General features: G+C 44.1%; 1 long non-coding RNA gene across 1 annotated transcript in view; it reads right to left on the reverse strand.

Moving 5' to 3' along the window:
- LOC142405810 (uncharacterized) overlaps positions 1-15,847 on the reverse strand; it is a 38,100-nt gene extending 22,253 nt beyond the window's left edge. The window contains exons 1-2 of the long non-coding RNA XR_012774347.1: positions 15,473-15,847; positions 13,516-13,580 (exon numbers count right to left, since the gene is read on the reverse strand). This is a non-coding gene — a long non-coding RNA (uncharacterized LOC142405810). The remainder of the gene's footprint in view (positions 1-13,515; positions 13,581-15,472) is intronic.
- Between the last annotated feature and the right edge of the window lie 1,628 nt (positions 15,848-17,475).

The raw sequence follows: 17,475 nt of genomic DNA on the forward strand, positions 1-17,475 counted from the left end.
GCGTAAGAAGCCTCCCGGACTGCACACACTCTTACATATGCACCCAAAACGAGGGATTTGCAAAATACAGAAATTCCCTGCATGCTTTTCCTCTGACGTTTTGTGGGGAATTTATTTTCTTGCTTTAAGCAACAGAGTCATTGTATGAGTAATATTGTCCCATGTATTTTTGTTGTCATTCATTTCTGCTTCCTATGATTTTCTTATCAGAGAAACTTCCAGAGTTCCGGAAAAGGATTTGCCGACAAAGCGCCTCTTTCACAGATGCATAGCCTCTCAAGTTCTTAAGTGAAAAAGCCACAATAGTTGCCATTTTCAGATGAAAATGAGATTCACTATGAGATGCTTAAGCATGTTCTAATTTTAAAAGATGCAAGCAGTCCTGCTGGCTTGAGGTACCAGTAAGACAAGTGCCTGTGTTAGAAGCACAAGTTTATCTCATAACAGGCTTAGCACATGTTCCTCACCAACGATCAGCTGAGGGCAACGTAATGGTGGCTTTGTAGCTGCCTTGATGGTGCGAGGATAGGAAGCAGGCAAAGTTTACAGGCAGACTCAGTACCTTTCATTAGACCAACAGATACAGCGGGAGACAAAGCAAGCAAGCTTTGGGGCACACCAGGGTTGATACTCTTCTACGTTCTTACATTTTTCTCAGCTCTATCTGATGCTACTCACTTCTCTAAAGAGAGAAGTAGATGAGGACTTCACAGGTACAGATTAAAGTCCGAGAGCTGAAAGGGAGAGGAATACAGCTGTAGGAGCTTGCTGACCTCAGCTGGGTGCCTCTGAAGGCAACCTCCTCTCCCCTGGTACGTGTACAATTGACATCGCGTTGATAAAAAATAGGTTTATTTGTGCTTTTTGTTGTTGCTGGTATGAGCACAACTAGCCAGGGAGGGAGACTTATCTCACCTCACATGAGCCATCTCAGCGTTAGGCATCTGGTGTGACCTGGTGTGTCTGGGCTCCCACTGCAGCCAGTGGAAAGGGATGAGCTCTTCTGAGGATGATTCAACCCATTTTATGACAGATATCAGACAAGAGGGATGAATCATCCTATAGACAGGCTTTGCTCTCTCTGCTGAGGATATAGGGACTCTGGATGACTAGACTTAGTCTTAAGCAGCTAAAATTAGATGAAGTAAATCATGCCCAAAGGGGATTTTTCTATGCTAGAAGCGCTGACATTACCCACCTAGCAAAATTAGTGAGGCAGCAACGTCTGTCAGTGTAAACCTGGCCCATGTCTTTGCAGTTCAGGAATTTGAAGTGTCATCTGCAAAACATCCAATTCCTCCTACAGACTCCCCTCCCTTTCCGGGACCTATTATACCCACAATTGCCCTGCGCAGATTCGCCACCCCAGAAAACTTTGCTGCCTATTCCCCATCTCCTTTGTCTCAACAACATGGGCCCAAACCCCTATGAAGAGAACAATCCTCATTTGCTATACATTTCCAATGGGAGCTAAGGCAACTCAGAACATCAAGAGAATAGACGCTCAGATTTAACATCTTCAATGCATCAAAGATGAGGCTTAACATTTAACATGGAGGCTTAATATTTAAGTCTCTCCCATCAAATCAGGATGAGATCCCAGTAAGCCAGTACAGTTGCTCTGAGAATGACCAGCACCAAAACTTGTTGGATGGGTATATGGGAGAAACACAAGGAATTGCCTCTGCAGTATATACCTATATGTAATACAATTACACTTCATCCCAGTATAACATGAGATCAATAAAGATCTCATCCTAAACAGCCCTCCCCAAACCTACTTTTGTAGCATTACGTAATAGAATTACAGATATGCTCACCATCAGCATACATTCCCAGCCCTTTCCAAATCCTGATAAATTCCTGACCTGCAGTAATGAGTTTCATAGTTGAATTATATCATGGAGGGAAAAATAGTTCCTTTTCTCAGCTTTGAACTTGCTACCTTTTAGTTTTTTCCAGTGTCCTTGGATAGCAGCTAGGGCATGTTAGGAATTTTCCAGTGAAACAGACTGGAAAAGGGCAATTCAGAGCGAAAATGTTTTTGGGAAATGGGGTCTGTTTGACAATCTTCTGATAAAGCACAAACAGGACCGGGTCCTGGAGGTGTTTCCTGCTGGGTTGCCTGACATAACGCTGGGGAGCTGAGGGCTGCAAGGATCCCTGCTCCAGGGCAGGTCGTTGCTGGGCTGGCCACAGCTAGGAGACCAGAGGCCCCAGGAACCCTGGCTCCTCTGGATGTCTTGGAGCTTAGATCTCACTCCTCAAAGGATGTTTAAAATTTTTCTGAACAACGTGTTTCAGTTCTGAATTTTTTGTGGAATTCCCCTTTTGCAGGAAATTTGGAAAACATATTTCCCACCACCACCCCCCCGACCAAAGACTGCAGCATTTCCTCCTTCCGTTGCCACCCAAAACCAGCAACCCTTGACCCAGTGTCATGACATTCAGTCCTTTTACTTTCTGATTTTAAGGAAATATTTGCCACCTTTTCAACCTCTTTCCTCCTCTGGGTTTGCAGACAGCCCTCAGTTTTCTTTGCTCTCCCGAGAAATTCCTCCAAATTTGCGGTGTCTATTCTGAGCAGCAATCAGCAGAAAAACTCTCTCTGCCTTTACTGGGGGGAAAGGATCAGTATTTCCCACGTAAAGAGCCAGATAAATGCAAGATGATTGCCACCTGAATATTTGCACACCAATACCTGCCGCCAACGGGTGCGCAGGGAGCACCTTGGTGCGTAACAATGTGCAGTATTTGGCAGTACTTCAAAATCTTGCTTCTTCCCTTTTGGTACGTCTCTGGCACGTAACTGCAACTCTCTGAAGAGCTTACCGAATGCCAAGTATGGGAAAAAATGACTCACTAGGTTAGAAATGCAGACCCCTTCTCTTTGCAAGAAGGAGAATCTCAAGATCTCTCTTCCGTTCCCATCTGGGCTGAGAGAATGGACCTGAAGGCACATTTAGGGTTACTTCCCTTAAAGGTTCATTTTAGCCTAGTATGGGTCTATCGCTACAAAATTAAATAAAAAAAAAATCCCACACAGAACAAACAGAAAGGGCCAAAAGGTCTTCCAATGGACGTTTTCCTTTGGTGTCCTTCTTCTGAAGCAGATTGAGGTTGCGTTAACACATATTTCAGGGAAAAAAAATTCCCAAATGCTGACATCATGAGCAAACCAAAAAAGCAGCACGGCAAATTCATGCTTCTCATAACCTTCATTTTTTCATATTATTCTTTCTCATTCCACTGTAGGGAGTATAAACCAAAACAGAAATAGGTGCAGATGTGATTTTTTTTGTGTGTGTGAAACTGATGCTAGTGAGCCTGCAGCCACCCTCTTAATATCATCTGCTGGGGTGCACAGTCCCTGTCACCAGACTGGAGATGGAGTGAGGTGAAAGGATTTTTTTTAAAGGCAGCAGATGTACGAATAATGAAGTTGGTGCAAGGATGACGGACCTGTGAATAACAGACTTGAGCAGTTCAATGCAACTTAAGCATCCAAGACAATTGTTCTAGTTGCAGTTTGAAACTCTCAAAGCCTGGAAGATTTGAGAACCATAGCTGTGGCTGATGGCTCACCATTTTTCCATTTTATGGTACTTTGTGCAACCTGACCTCTGGCAAGTGTTGGGCTGGCGGTCTTCCCTCACAGCTGCATCTCTGTAAAACCGGGGAGAGGTACAGGAAGCTTATCGTGGTGTGCCATCGTAGCCAGCCACCACTGACAAGTGCACGAGCTTTACTTACTGCCTCCCTTGAACTATATATAGGCAGCCAGGCCTGGAAAAACACAAGCTGGGTCATCCACTCCAGTCGCCCACACCACAAAGATTATTTCCTTACTTTATTCTTGCTATTGTCTTATCCTATCTAGTCTCACCCACCCATGTTATTGCCTCTGCTACAGTTTGACAGTCTATTGCAGGCATACTCAGGGTTATGAATTCTTTTCCTTATGTCTAGCCTGATTTTTTTCCATTTTTAATTTTAGGCCAAACTCTGTTCAGCCACTTTCTAGATAATCCAGATAACCCTCTTCCTTTCTTTCATGCAATTTCCTTTCACTTATTTATATTGCTACCATCATGTCATCACCCCCCAGCCTAACTTTTTCCAAGAGCTCCTGGCCGGTGCACTCTCTGTTCCAGCATACTCATGTGTTCTTCTCGGCAGCTCTTCCAAAGCTTTCCAATTTGCTTTTCTACCATTATGACAGTTTCAGCTTTCATGCAGCATTTAGGATGCAAAGTTCTCTGCTCCCATTCAGCGTGTCAATACTAGGGGCTAGTAAATTTACACAGTCTGTTAGTATTAGGTTTGTCTTTTAGGCCTTTAAAGCAATTCTTTGCCCTCAGCATCTTGATCGTCATCTTCATTGTAAGATCACAAAATGTACAGGCCAAGATTATACCCGATACCTGCACAAATCTACGAGCTTGAAGAAGGGACAGGGCCTTGCTGAGTGCAAGGGCTCATCTATACTGTGGCCACCATAGGGCTGAAGACCCTGACACAGCCTGAGCAATAAGAGAAATATCAGATGCTGGGAATAGTAGCAGAACATAGGCACAAGATCCAACATTAAAAAAAAAAAAAGTCATCAACAGAAGGTTTTCAGGTAACGAAAGACAGGATAAAATGGGAATAGAGCAGAACACTTGGAGGAGGAAGGATTTTTTTCAGTGGCATAAGCGAAAAATTAGAAACCAATTTTTCACTGGTTTCAGTAGGATTTAGACAATTTCACAAGTAGCCAAAAAAGTTTACGTGGGGACAGTTAAAAAGTCATCGCTGCAAGGAACACCATCAACTTTCCAGTATATCCTACTGTAGCTTAACTCTGCTTTTCACTAGCTGGTTTACAACTGACCTACTACTAGTTCCTCATCAGCCAGTTTCACCCATTTGTACCTGAGCCTGTAGAGATACTGGTTTTCCCTTTAAAAAAATATAATGCATAAGTGATTCTTGCCTAAAGGGCTGCTTTTTTAAATTGTTACTTCCATATTATTTTCTTTTTCTAATCTTCAAATAGACAAGTCACACCTTAGCAAATAACTCCCTTCTTTGCCCCTGCTATTTGAATGTTGCCCATCAGCGACTGGAATTTGAGTCTTGTTTTTAACGCACTGCTTGCTGTAGTTATTCAAACACTGAGCTTGCTGCCACCACCGAGGCCAATGATAAAGGTTTTAAAAGTCATAAATGCTAGTTAGACCATTACTTTTATTGAATATCACAGGAGGGCAAGGTATGCAAATGCCATTTTATTTTTGAAACCCTACTGTCTCTCCTGTCCTTGTATCAAGTCACTGGAACCTCTTGGGCAGGCTGCAGATTTTTTCAAGGTTTCAACTTCCAATATGACAAATGGGGAAAAAACCCTTTTCTGTCAAAAAGAGGATGTTCTAGTGACGTAGCTGAAGTTAGCGCTGTGCTCCTGAAAATGCTAATTTATCCCAGGCACAAAATAAAGGGCAATGATGCTAATTTCCAGACATCAACATTTCTGATTCAGGACCATATGGGATCTCTGAGAGGATGCTTTAGATGAGCCTGACTATAATCTGGTGGTTTCACCTGCTCAGACCAAGGGCAGCCGTCTCATCCTCTGGCTATGCCATCCCACCTCATTCAACACTTTGCAGTTACGGAGCAGACTGAAAACTACACTTCTTTTGGTAGTTTCAAGTTGGCTTCACAGCCTCTAGAGCTAGCGCAAAGGATGGAGCACGAACACAAGCGCAGAGAGGTGCTGGAAGGGGACAGCGAGGAGCAGGAGCACGGTGGCCTCAGACTGGCCCACAGCAACAGTGAAACTGCACCACAGGTTACTGGCCTCAGGGCAGGACTATCCAGGGCCCACATTATCAACGACACGTTAGGCTGCGTGAATTCTCTGATCTTCAAAGTACGCCAAGCTTATTAATACTAAATAGCTCACCCGTGTAGTTCTCCAGCTGGCAATGACTACAGCTGTGGCAACTATAACACTCATAGTGACCACTGCATTTGTTACACAGCAAAGGTCCCTGCTCCTGGGCGAGCTGTTCTCTCCACTGCTCCATGCCCCTAAAGCTAGTTTCCCTCTACGACAGGACTACTCACAAACACTTCTTGCTCCCTATGGTCTTGGCAACATTTTAACGCAGCTCAAGTCCTAGCATCTCTTCAATGAGAAATTCGTCATCGGTTAGCATTCTGCCCTAGCTCTTTGGGGTAAAAAAAAAAAAAAAAAAAAAAAAAAAGTTCTTATTGCCTACCAACAGCTTGTTCCCAGCTTTTGTTATTTTCTTCCTAGTACCATATGGAAGCACCAGGGAAGACCCTAGATGAACTTAGAATCAAAAAGCAAGATTACCCTAGCTGTCAAAATAGAATTGAAGGAGTCAGATGCAGACCTTATTTCTCGCTCTACCACATATGCAGTGTTTAATCAAGCAGCCACCTAATGCAATCTCTTTGTCTATCAGTTTATACAATGCTAAACTGAGGCTAGTAATTACCTTATTAGAAACAGCGGCTATTGTGGCACCAAGTTAGAACAGCGAAATTAAAGAGACCAGGCTGCTGAGAGTGTAATTAATGAAAGTTTGCAAAACTCTGTGCTTATTAGATAAATGGCAGGCTTTGGGACACTAATTACTACAGTCAAACCTCTTTTGGTGATGTGTTATACAAGGAATTAGTGCGATGACCCTGGAGACAAGGGATCTGGTAAAATGTCACCCCTATGGTCCCTAAGAGTTCAGCAAAATCAAATAATTCCTCCAGAACTATGTTTTAGTTCTTCTAGCAGCTGTGATGAGTAACGAAGAAAAGTCAGTAAAAAGGGAAGATTAGGACATGACTGCCAAACTGTTAGGAAGGAAAGGTCTTGTCTAGTTACAGTGAGAAGTGTCTTAGAAGGGTTTGCCAGCAAGCAAAACCAAAAATCTTCAGCCCAGGGGTACAGACATCGGGATAATAAATATTAGATTTTCCATAGAACTATTATTGCAGGAAAGCGGGTCAGAGAGTCAAGAAACCGATTAATGAATGGGGAATAGTATGCAAGGCAAAAAACAAATATCAGCATTTTCCCCCCTTGAAGCTGTTGATAACTTGAAGCTGTTTCAATAATGATATCCCAAACCGATGACAATGTTTCCTCCCACCATCTGACACTATCCTGTTGCTTTGTGTTTTCAAGGGCTGTCAGTCACATGGAAAACAAGGAAGAAAGGTCAGCAAGAGAGGACAGGATATGAAGGAATGTCGCGCAACCAAGTCAAGGCTTTCGACTGTACAGAAACCCTACACAGCCCCTTGCGGCTTGATCCTGCAAGCCTTCCCCAACAGCAGCCGCTGATGTTTGTGCAAGCATCCGATGGAAGCCATCAGGCCCACATCCATCGCTGGTGCTCCTGGGGACAGGAGCGCAGCAGTGTCCATGCGCAATTCCAGTGCGGTACGTTACCAACAGTTAACACCTTGGTCTACACTTCTGCAGCCTAGATACAGCAAGGAAACGATTTTTACAGTGTGATCCTCTCCCCACCTCCCTTTTTTTTTTTTTTTTTAAAGTTTTTGTAAGCTGACATCTAGCCACTTGTCCCAGAGAGTGATGAGAGTGAACATCCGTGTGTTTATGGCATGCCTGATGGCTGTTGCAGTCTGTAGCAGAAGTGGGAAAGAGCAACAACACCTCCAGGGAAGCCTGAAGGAAGTTTACGTGCATCTGGCCCCAGGGAGAGAAATATTCTCTGTGGTACTGAGCTCTCACACACAGCAGGCGTGTAGGTCTCTGTATGCCATAGAGATACTCACGTGCATCTTGGAGCAATAGGAAAGGATCAAATTCACAACCCTTAAATATCAGCATTGTGCATGCACTTTGAATCAGCCCAGGTTCAAGACCACGTCCACAGTTCTCCTCTATGCTTATTGTCCAGAGCACAGCGCTCCAAAGAAATCAAGGAGAGTAAGAAACGGGAAACAGTACCCGTGTGAAACCATGGCAGAACACTACTATCCCTGGGGGAAAAAAAAAAAAAAAAAAAAAAATCTACTGAGAGCACTAGCCCAACAGCCCTGTCGTGCTGAAAATGACTGTTTTCCCTAAAATAACGAGCTTCCTTTGGGTCCAGTCTTGACATCTGTGCAGATTACAGACAGACAGTCCCTGAAACCACATGTTGAGACACAGTTTCATCACATCACTTGCATGCCACTTTTCCTCCGTTCAGAGTAAAGATACAAAAGCGGTACTCTTGAGCCAGAGTGCTCCTTGGCCAGCATATTTTCTCTGGGCTGTGCATCCAAGGATTCTGAACGTTTTGTCCCTTAGGCAGCAGTCTGCTATTTAACACACTGTTCGAGAGCGCTCGTGCCAGGAGGAGAGCAAAGCATCAAGGAGTAATGAAAGCCCTCAGACAAGTCTATGTAATTTACGTTAATTTTACTGTTGTCAGCATCTAGATAAAAGCATGGAAGTGACCAGCTGACAAAAGGTGGGTTTCTAAAATTCAGGGAAAGCCACAATCAAAAGGCCACATTCTGCAGCAGCTCCAGCTCCTTTGAAGACAGAAGATTAAGACTGAGCCTCTTAAAGTTCATAGCTACTAAACTGTTAAGGGTCAGCGAGGAGAGTAGCCGTGTAAGTAATGTGGACTATTTAACAGACTAAAGCTGTCCAGCTGCCTTTTTTTATTTTTTTTTTTTTTTTTTTTGGCTAAAGAAGTCAGAACAAAAGGGCAACCTCAGAAAGGGAAGAGACCACACACACCTGGTGGATCAGAGTAACTGCCAGGAAGAAGCAAATTCCTTCTTAACAACTACTAGAAGTATCGCTTAGATTTTCAGAAGTGTAAAAACTTTTAAAGACTTAATGCAACCCACAAATTTGCCTGTCCTGTACTTCCTACAAACACTCGGAACTGGCCTAGTAGTCAGCACATTTAATCTTCTATTTTGGCTCATATTCATACATACGACCCAGATACATTGCTTATATGGCTTTGGACAAAATAATGGACTATTTTGGGCAATAACTTTTTTTTTTAAAAATGGCTTGCATAGCACTCAGTTGTAACAGGGTCCAACCCTTAACAATAGCAGTAATAAGTCACATAAAACATGAAATCATTAGTATATTTTCAACCTGTTGCAACTAGAGAGAAGCTCTTGATATTAACTTTGATCAAACCAAAATTATTACAAAGTTCTGGCATATTTAAATTCAAGAATTTGCTTCCTTCTGCTACAACAATATTTAATTACTGTAAAAACTACTTTGTCTAGACAACGAATAGGAAAATTTCTTCTGCTTGGAAACTGAATATCAAACTTTGACTTCAGGATGTGATCTGACCGCATTGATACCACTTTCTGTTGGCTAAGATTTCACAAAATGAACCACAGTCCTGTCCAGTAGGTTAGATCAGCCTTTTAAAGCTGGCAATACTTTCATTTACTAACAATAGGCAAATAGTGATCAGAACTGGATACATGTTTTGTTGCATTGAAACAACACTCAAGTTTTTCTCCCTCTGTGCCTCTAACAGCATTTTACCTCAGCCCTTGATTCCTTTTCACAGGGACCATGCAAGCATTGAGGAATTACACTGTAAGGTACCACTTGTCCCACACAACCACAGAGTATCATAGGAGTGCAACAAAATGCAGAAGTCCCTTTGGGTGTTAATAATGGTCTCAAGGATGACAAAAAAGAGCAAAACTGCAGCCCTAGGGAAAAGTCCAAGGTGAACTTCTAGGTCCAGAATACAGTATTCCCCTTTACCAAATTCAAGCATCATTAGACCCTTAGCTCACCAAAACTTTCAAGACCACCCCTGCTCTGACCCCTTCCAACAATTTCTTAAATAAGAATTGCTTACCCTTAAATTGTGTAGTAATTAACCACCTTCATTACTGAAGTACAACAATGACATCTCACTTCTTCATACTTTTGTATACCCATGAAATTCAATGGCATTTACACATGCAAAAGTAACTTAGAAGAAAATGTAACCAAAAGGACACCTATTTGGGTGCAGCAGCACTCTTCCTCATTGCTCCTAAACAGAAAGTCTTTGATATGAGGCCATACTTCATATAACAGTGCTTCTGCATGTCAGCAGACTGACGGCTTTCTACCTGCCTTATCCCTGAAAAACAATAAATCAAATTTCACAGAATTACAGAATCATATAGGTTGGAAAAGACCTTTAAGATCATCAAGTCCAACCGCAAACCTAACACTACCAAGACCACCACTACACCATGTCCCTAAGCACCTCATCCAAACGTCTTTTAAATACCTCCAGGGATGGCGACTCCACCACTTCCCTGGGCAGCCTGTTCCAATGCTTGATAACCCTTTCAGTGAAGAAAAATTTTCCTAAAATCCAGTCTAAACCTCCCCTGGTGCAACTTGAGGCCATTTCCTCTCATCCTATCACTTGTTACCTGGGAGAAGAGACCAACCCCCACCTCTCCACAACCTCCTTTCAGGTAGTTGTAGAGAGCGATAAGGTCTCCCCTCAGCCTCCGCTTCTCCAGGCTAAACAACCCCAGCTCCCTCAGCCGCTCCTCACAAGACTTGTGCTCCAGACCCTGCACCAGCTTCCTTGCCCTTCTCTGGACAAGCTCCAGCACCTCAATGTCTCTCTTGTAGTGGGGGGCCCAAAACTGAACACAGTATTCGAGTGCGGCCTCACCAGTGCTGAGTAAAGGGGCACGATCACTTCCCTAGTCCTGCTGGCCACGCCATTTCTGATACAAGCCAGGATGTCATTGGCCTTCTTGGCCACCTGGGCACACTGCTGGCTCATATTCAGGTGACTGTCAACCAACACCCCCAGGTCCTTCTCTGCCAGGCAGCTTTCCAGCCACTCTTCCCCAAGCCTGTAGCGTTGCATGGGGTTGTTATGACCCAAGTGCAGGACCTTGCACTTGGCCTTGTTGAACCTCATACAATTGGTCTCAGCCCATCGATCCAGCCTGTCCAGATCCCTCTGCAGAGCCTGCCTACCCTCGGCAGATCAACACTCCTGCACAACTTGGTGCCGTCTGCAAATTTATTGAGGGTGCACTCGATCTCCTCATCCAGATCATTGATAAAGATATTAAACAGGACTGGCCCCAACACAGAGCCCTGGGGAACACCGCTTGTGACCGGCCGCCAACTGGAGTAAACTCCATTCACCACCACTCTTTGGGCCCGGCCATCCAGCCAGTTCTTTACCCAGCAAAGAGTACACCTGTCCCAGCCATGAGCAGGCAGTTTCTCCAGGAGAATGCTGTGGGAAACCGTGTCAAAGGCTTTACTGAAGTCTAGATAGACAACATCCACAGCCTTTCCCTCATCCACTAGGCGGGTCCCCTTGTCATAGGAGGAGATCAGGTTGGTCAAGCAGGACCTGCCTTTCATAAACCCATGCTGGCTGGGCTTGATCCCTTGGTTATCCTCCACATGCCATGTGATGGCACTCAAGATGATCTGCTCCATCAGCTTCCCCAGCACCGAGGTCAGGCTGACAGGCCTGTAGTTCCCCGGGTCCTCCTTCCGACCCTTCTTGAAGATGGGTGTCACATTAGCTAATCTCCAGTCAGCTGGGACCTCCTCAGTTAGCCAGGACTGCTGGTACATGATGGAAAGGGGCTTGGTGAGTACTTCTGCCAGTTCCTTCAGTACTCTCGGGTGGATCTCATCAGGCCCCATAGACTTGTGAGCGTCTAAGTGGTGCAGCAGGTCACTAACCATTTCCCCCTGGATTATGGGGGCTCCATTCTGGTCCCCATCCCTGTCTTCCAACTCAGGGTCTGGGCACCCAGAGAACAATTGGCCCTACTATTAAAGACTGAGGCAAAGAAGGCATTAAGTACCTCAGCTTTTTCCTCATCCTTGGTCACTGTGTTCCCTCCCCCATCTACTAGGGGCTGGAGATTCTCCTTAGCTCTCCTTTTGCTGCTAATATATTTGAAGAAGTGTTTTTTGTTGTCTTTTACAGCAGCAGCCAGATTGAGCTCTAGCTCAGCTAGAGCCCTTCTAGTTTTCTCCCTGCACAGCCTTGCTACACCTTTGTAGTCCTCCTGAGTTGCCCGCCCCTTCTTCCAAAGGTCATAGACTCTCCTCTTTTTCCCGGTTCCGAGCCAGAGCTCTCTAGTCAGCCAGGCCGGTCTTCTTCCCCGCCGGCTCGTCTTTCGGCACCTGGGGACAGCCCGCTCTTGTGCCTTTAGGACTTCCTCCTTAAAGAATGTCCAGCCTTCCTGGACTCCTTTGCACTTTAGGGCTGCCTCCCAGGGGACTCTGTCAACCAGCCTCCTAAATTGGCCAAAATTTCAAATTGTTTCATACTCACATAACTCCAAAAGAAGCTGTTCTGGCTGCAAGCTGACAGAGAAACAGTGCTGTGTGGCTCTTGTTGCCAACTAAATAGTAAGTGAAAGCAAAGGAACAAGAGGAAGGGGAGCAAACCATGCTCACCTGGCAGTAAATGGCACTGGCTTCTCCCAATGAATCCAGTACTGAAGCATTACCAGGTGTGTGAAGTGGAACAGAGCTTTTTAAAGCAGCCTAAAAGATTTAGATAAAACATCAATGAAAGATGTGTCTGTTCACCCTCCACAGCTTTGAAAATCACTACTTGTTTGTCTCTACTTAAGAGACATACTGGATCAGACCAGCAGTCCATCTAGCCCAATATTGCATCTCAGACAGTGGCCACACTATTCAAAAACAGCAAATGGGCCTGGCTGCTTTCTGTGATCTCTTCTGCTCATTCTCCTCGAAGATCCACAATGGATGTATTAGGGATGATAGGGGACAGTTTCCTTTGGCCTTTATTTGTGGACCTGCTCTCACCGAGTTTGTCCAACCTCTCTGAACCTGCAGACATGGTCTGCCTGAAACTTTCTGTGGCAACAAATCCCAGAACTTCATTGCCAGCCACATTAGAAAAGTATACTCTTATCTGTGTTAAACTCATTCCTTGTTAGTTTCAGCGAGCGTCCCTCAGTTCCAGCATTAAGGAATTTGGTAAACAACCCTTCTACCTTTTCCTAATCCATCACCTTTTGATTCTGTAAGTTTTTACCACCTCCTCCCTCACACCCCCACCTTTCTTCTCTCCAAAATGAAGTGATACAATCTTTTTAGTCTCTCTTCATAAGATATCATCCAGTCAGCAGGCTCTGCTTTCCTTGACCCTTCTCTGGATCTTGTCTAGCTTCGCTGTACCCTCCTCGAGATGCAGAACTGCACAACATACTCCAGGTATTGTCACTACAGCAGTTTTCTGTAGTAGGCAAATGGCGCGCTCTCTCTCGTTATCCATACCCCTCCTTGTGATGGCCAGTGCTTTGCTGGCTCTTCTGGCTGCCACCCCACACTGAGCAGATGATCTCCGAGAACTGTCACTGATGATGCCGAGGTCTCTTTCCTGCGCTGGAGCTACCCAAGTTCAGCATCATAAAGGCATGGTTTAGATTGTTTCTCCAAAGATGCATTACCTTTCATTCACCTACCTGGACCTCATCTGCCATCCTTTTGTACAATCACGTGGTCCTTCTGAACCTGGCACAGCATTTGCCTATGGAGAAAAGCTTAGTATTATCCGCAAACTTGCCCATTTTACCATTCGCTCCCTTCTCTCCTGTTTGTTGTCAATAAAGATGCAGCACCCATCCCCAGGCACTCTCCCCTGCTGACTGTAATCCTCTGGCCAGATAGTTTCTTCAATAACCTTTAGTGTGGTACCTTGTAAAAGGCTTTTGAAAATTATGCTGATAAGATTCCTTTCACCCTCGTGCTACCGACACCCTCCTAGAGACCCAGACACAGGCACTGCCTTCCCCAAAGGCTCCTCTTTCCCAAGAGGTGTGCGGGGCCATCTATCGCCTTCCCAGGGATGGAAGTCAGAAGTCTTCCTTCTGACTTCCATCAGAAGGGATGGAAGTCAACCTGTCTGGCTTCCCCGTTCTGGTCTGCAGTTCCCAGTTCTGAAGGCAAATTAAATTAAAGGAAACATTTTAAGTCTAGAGGATTTCCTTCTCCACTTAAGAATAAGTCAGGCCTGTCTTCCCTCCACTTCATATGATGCTGCCAGTAAGGCCTAGCTCAATATATATAAAGACCACATACAGTATTCTGTCTGTTTATTCAGTAGGTTTTGGGTTGTCATAGACTGTAAAAAAAAAAGTGCAATGACATCATTTTGGAGAGTTGAAAGAACAATTCGGACAGTCCCAGGGGTCCTTGGTTTTGCACTCCAAATTCTTCAGTTGTAAGGCCATTTTCTAATTCAGAATGACTTCCTAAGAGGCCATTCTTTCACTCCTTTCTGCAAGAGGGCACAAGCATCCTGCATGTTTAACTGCAAGCATACAATGTTATCTGCTCCTTCTCTCTTATGTAAGTTTGCAGGAATGCTGAAAGACTTTCCGGGCCCTGAGAGGTTAGGGGTTGGAATCAGGTCCATTGTATATCACTGCATTGGCTTTTTGGGACATGAAGTTATTGCAATTAAGATACTGGCCGGATGTGTGGGCTAAAGAACCCGACTGATATCACAGGCATTTATTGATAATGCAACATCTGAGGAAGAAATCTGGGGAATTCTTGTTCTTCATGCTTTCCTCTGCAAGCAAGCAAACCATATGGATTTATCAGAAACACACAATGCTTTATCTAGCTCAAGAGAAAAAGAATAGTGTTTATTTTACTGCAGAGGAATGTTCTCTTTCAGTTTTGAGAGCCAGTTGCCTGAGCTGGCACTGTGTACCATTTGGCCTCCAATAGACATATTGCTCTGGTTTAGTTCAGCGCTATCTTCAACCTCATTATTATTTACTATTTGTGTTGTGATAATGTCTCCAAGCTGCAGTCCAGGAGAAGGGCTTCACTGTGTTAGGTGCTGTACAAACACACAACAAAGATAACTCTTGCCTTGAACTGTGCAACTAAGCAGCTCCTAAACGGAGTGCTGGCACACGAGGAGGAAAACATCAGCTGGAGGCTGGGCCAAGGGCTCAGGTTTTGCACAGGTGGGGAAGGGAAGCAATCTCATTTAACTTGTGCACCACTGTACCAAAAGCCCAGCTGAAAGGCAGCAAAGGGTGGTGGGAAGAGCTTCCTGTCTCCTAGTTCTTTCCTCTTATGGCACCTGGTGTTTAAGCAGACCATCTGCATCTGCTTTCTCCACATGCCAGTGGGCACACAGGAAGAAAATGCTGAAAACACCCCGATTTTTCAGGGTTTTCAAAGTAGTCGCCCATCTGACAGTCGCTCTGCAAAGTGTTAAGACAGCCTTTCTGTGAAGAGGAAAATCCTTTCCCAGAAATCTTACCAGAGTCCTGAGAACATTTTGTTTGGCAACAGACTTAGAGTAGCATTCTGCTCTGACAATATTTTGGGTCCTTTCTTACTGCTCAAGGACAGCATCCAAAAGGCCATTAGCAAGGGTAGTATTTGGTTTAGTCTCACCATTTACCACATCCAGGCCTGAGGTCTCAGCAGTCTTGCAGGATGGAGCTTTTTGCCAGAAGAGGTTTGGTTGGGTCAGTGTCCACCTCTCTGGGTCTGTCAGCAGGGATCCAAATGTTTTCTCCAAGCTGTTGATTGCAAGACCACCCTTGAGAAATGGACTTTGAGTGAGGCTAGAGTGCTGGTAGAAGTGTTCTCTTCTGTGCCTCAGAATGAGTCATGGCTCCATAAACCCATTTTGACTTTTCAGTGCACGAACTTAAATTCCAGGAGTCTGAAATAAGCGAACACCCATGCTCGACATGGGTTTCAGGCAACCCAGGGGAGGGCGAGGGAGAAGGAAGACCAACGTACTAACTCTGTTCCAGCATTGGACTAATTCTCCTGGTTTTATGTTAAATACATGTCTGTCTGTTTCAGCAATATTTCAACTCTGTCTAGGTTTTGATGTTCCCCAGGTGGAGATTTATTGAGTCATTTCCATCTGCACTGCAAGGACGAGTATTAGATGGTGCTGCTGAGGAAAATGGAGCAAAATAACAAATGAGGGGGAGCTCAGTTCTGCAGCTTCTTCACATGGAGCTCGGATTCTTTCACTAAACTTTAGCAGCACCTTGCTCTTCTTGAACTATTTCCCTGCCTTATGCTAAAATCTACTACTGCAAGTATCCATGCAAATAACCCTGTGGAAAAAAGAGGCTAATGTGAGCTGGTACCTTTGGTAACAAACTAATAAAAAGTCTGTAATGGGGCACAAAGTCCATCTTTACACAGTCTGTGGGCACAGTACACAACTACTACATGCAAAATTCAAGAAAGAAGCTATAAAGAAAAGCATTGTTTACAAAAATATGTCAGAATGACACCATTGCTGGAAGAGGTGGTAGCAAACCAGCAATTAATGTTTGCCTTCTTTCACTTACATTACTGTCATTTAAGAACAAAATACATACAGTAGACAGGCAATTCCATAGTCTGTTCATCTAGGTCCTAATAAAATGTATTCAAGACTGTGTTTGTGTTTTCCTGAAGCCACACTGGTCTCTCAGCTCCTGCATGCTGGCAGTCCCTGCTGGCTTTGTCTCTGTGGATTGCAAGCTCTCTTGGGAGAACTGGGTGTAGGATGGAGAGGTCTTTGTACTCCTGAAGTGGATAGCATGTTTTTAGCAGTACTCTAATTGTCATATATATAATAATTAAAATAATTGTCTCCTAACAGGACTTTCATACGTAGCTTATGGCACACTGCCCTTATTGTAGAAAAGTACATCCTTGCAGATAAGAAATGTCAATTAAAATGTGAGCTTTGCAGAGCACAGATAACATACAGTTTCATATACAAATTCAAAAAATTTAGGACTTTTCTGTGTTTTGTTGGTCTTTTTTTTTAAACACAGCCATAAGTAGTAAAGGAAAAGTAACGTGCAGGAACTGAATCAGCATACTGTATAAACACAGCAAATAGCACCATAATGACTATGTTATCTTATCATGGCGGTGCATAGTTTTGTATGCAAATGTGACTTAAATCTAATCAACTATCTACAATAAAGAGCGTTTATGGTAGGAAATGTAAGAATCATTTTATATTATTTCATTATTATAATTGGCTTTCAAAATAGCATCATAAATTTACACAAATCCGTGTCTAAGTTAACAGACACTTTCACTAGCATTTAGCTTGCTGCTTGTATATTGGATATCACACAAGACTTGTTAAAATACAACAGCAACATGGGCTGAATGGAGATGGAGGCACAGTTACGCACTCCCTTCGTGCCAATGTCACCAGCTGTTAGCAGAAGGCAAGGGGGAGCTCGTGCAGCTGCCCTGGTGCCATATTTCATGGTCACATAATTTTACAATAATTTGATTTCTGCACCAGCCAAGACAACACCTTCCTAAGATTGCCACTGTCTTGGGCACTCTGAGAAATTAAACTCTATGTCTCTGAAGACACAGGAGAATAGAACTGGAAGTGATTTTGTCATGTCGTTGTCTTC

The sequence above is a fragment of the Mycteria americana genome, chromosome 2 (assembly GCF_035582795.1).
Source record: "Mycteria americana isolate JAX WOST 10 ecotype Jacksonville Zoo and Gardens chromosome 2, USCA_MyAme_1.0, whole genome shotgun sequence".
Lineage (NCBI taxonomy): Eukaryota > Metazoa > Chordata > Aves > Ciconiiformes > Ciconiidae > Mycteria > Mycteria americana.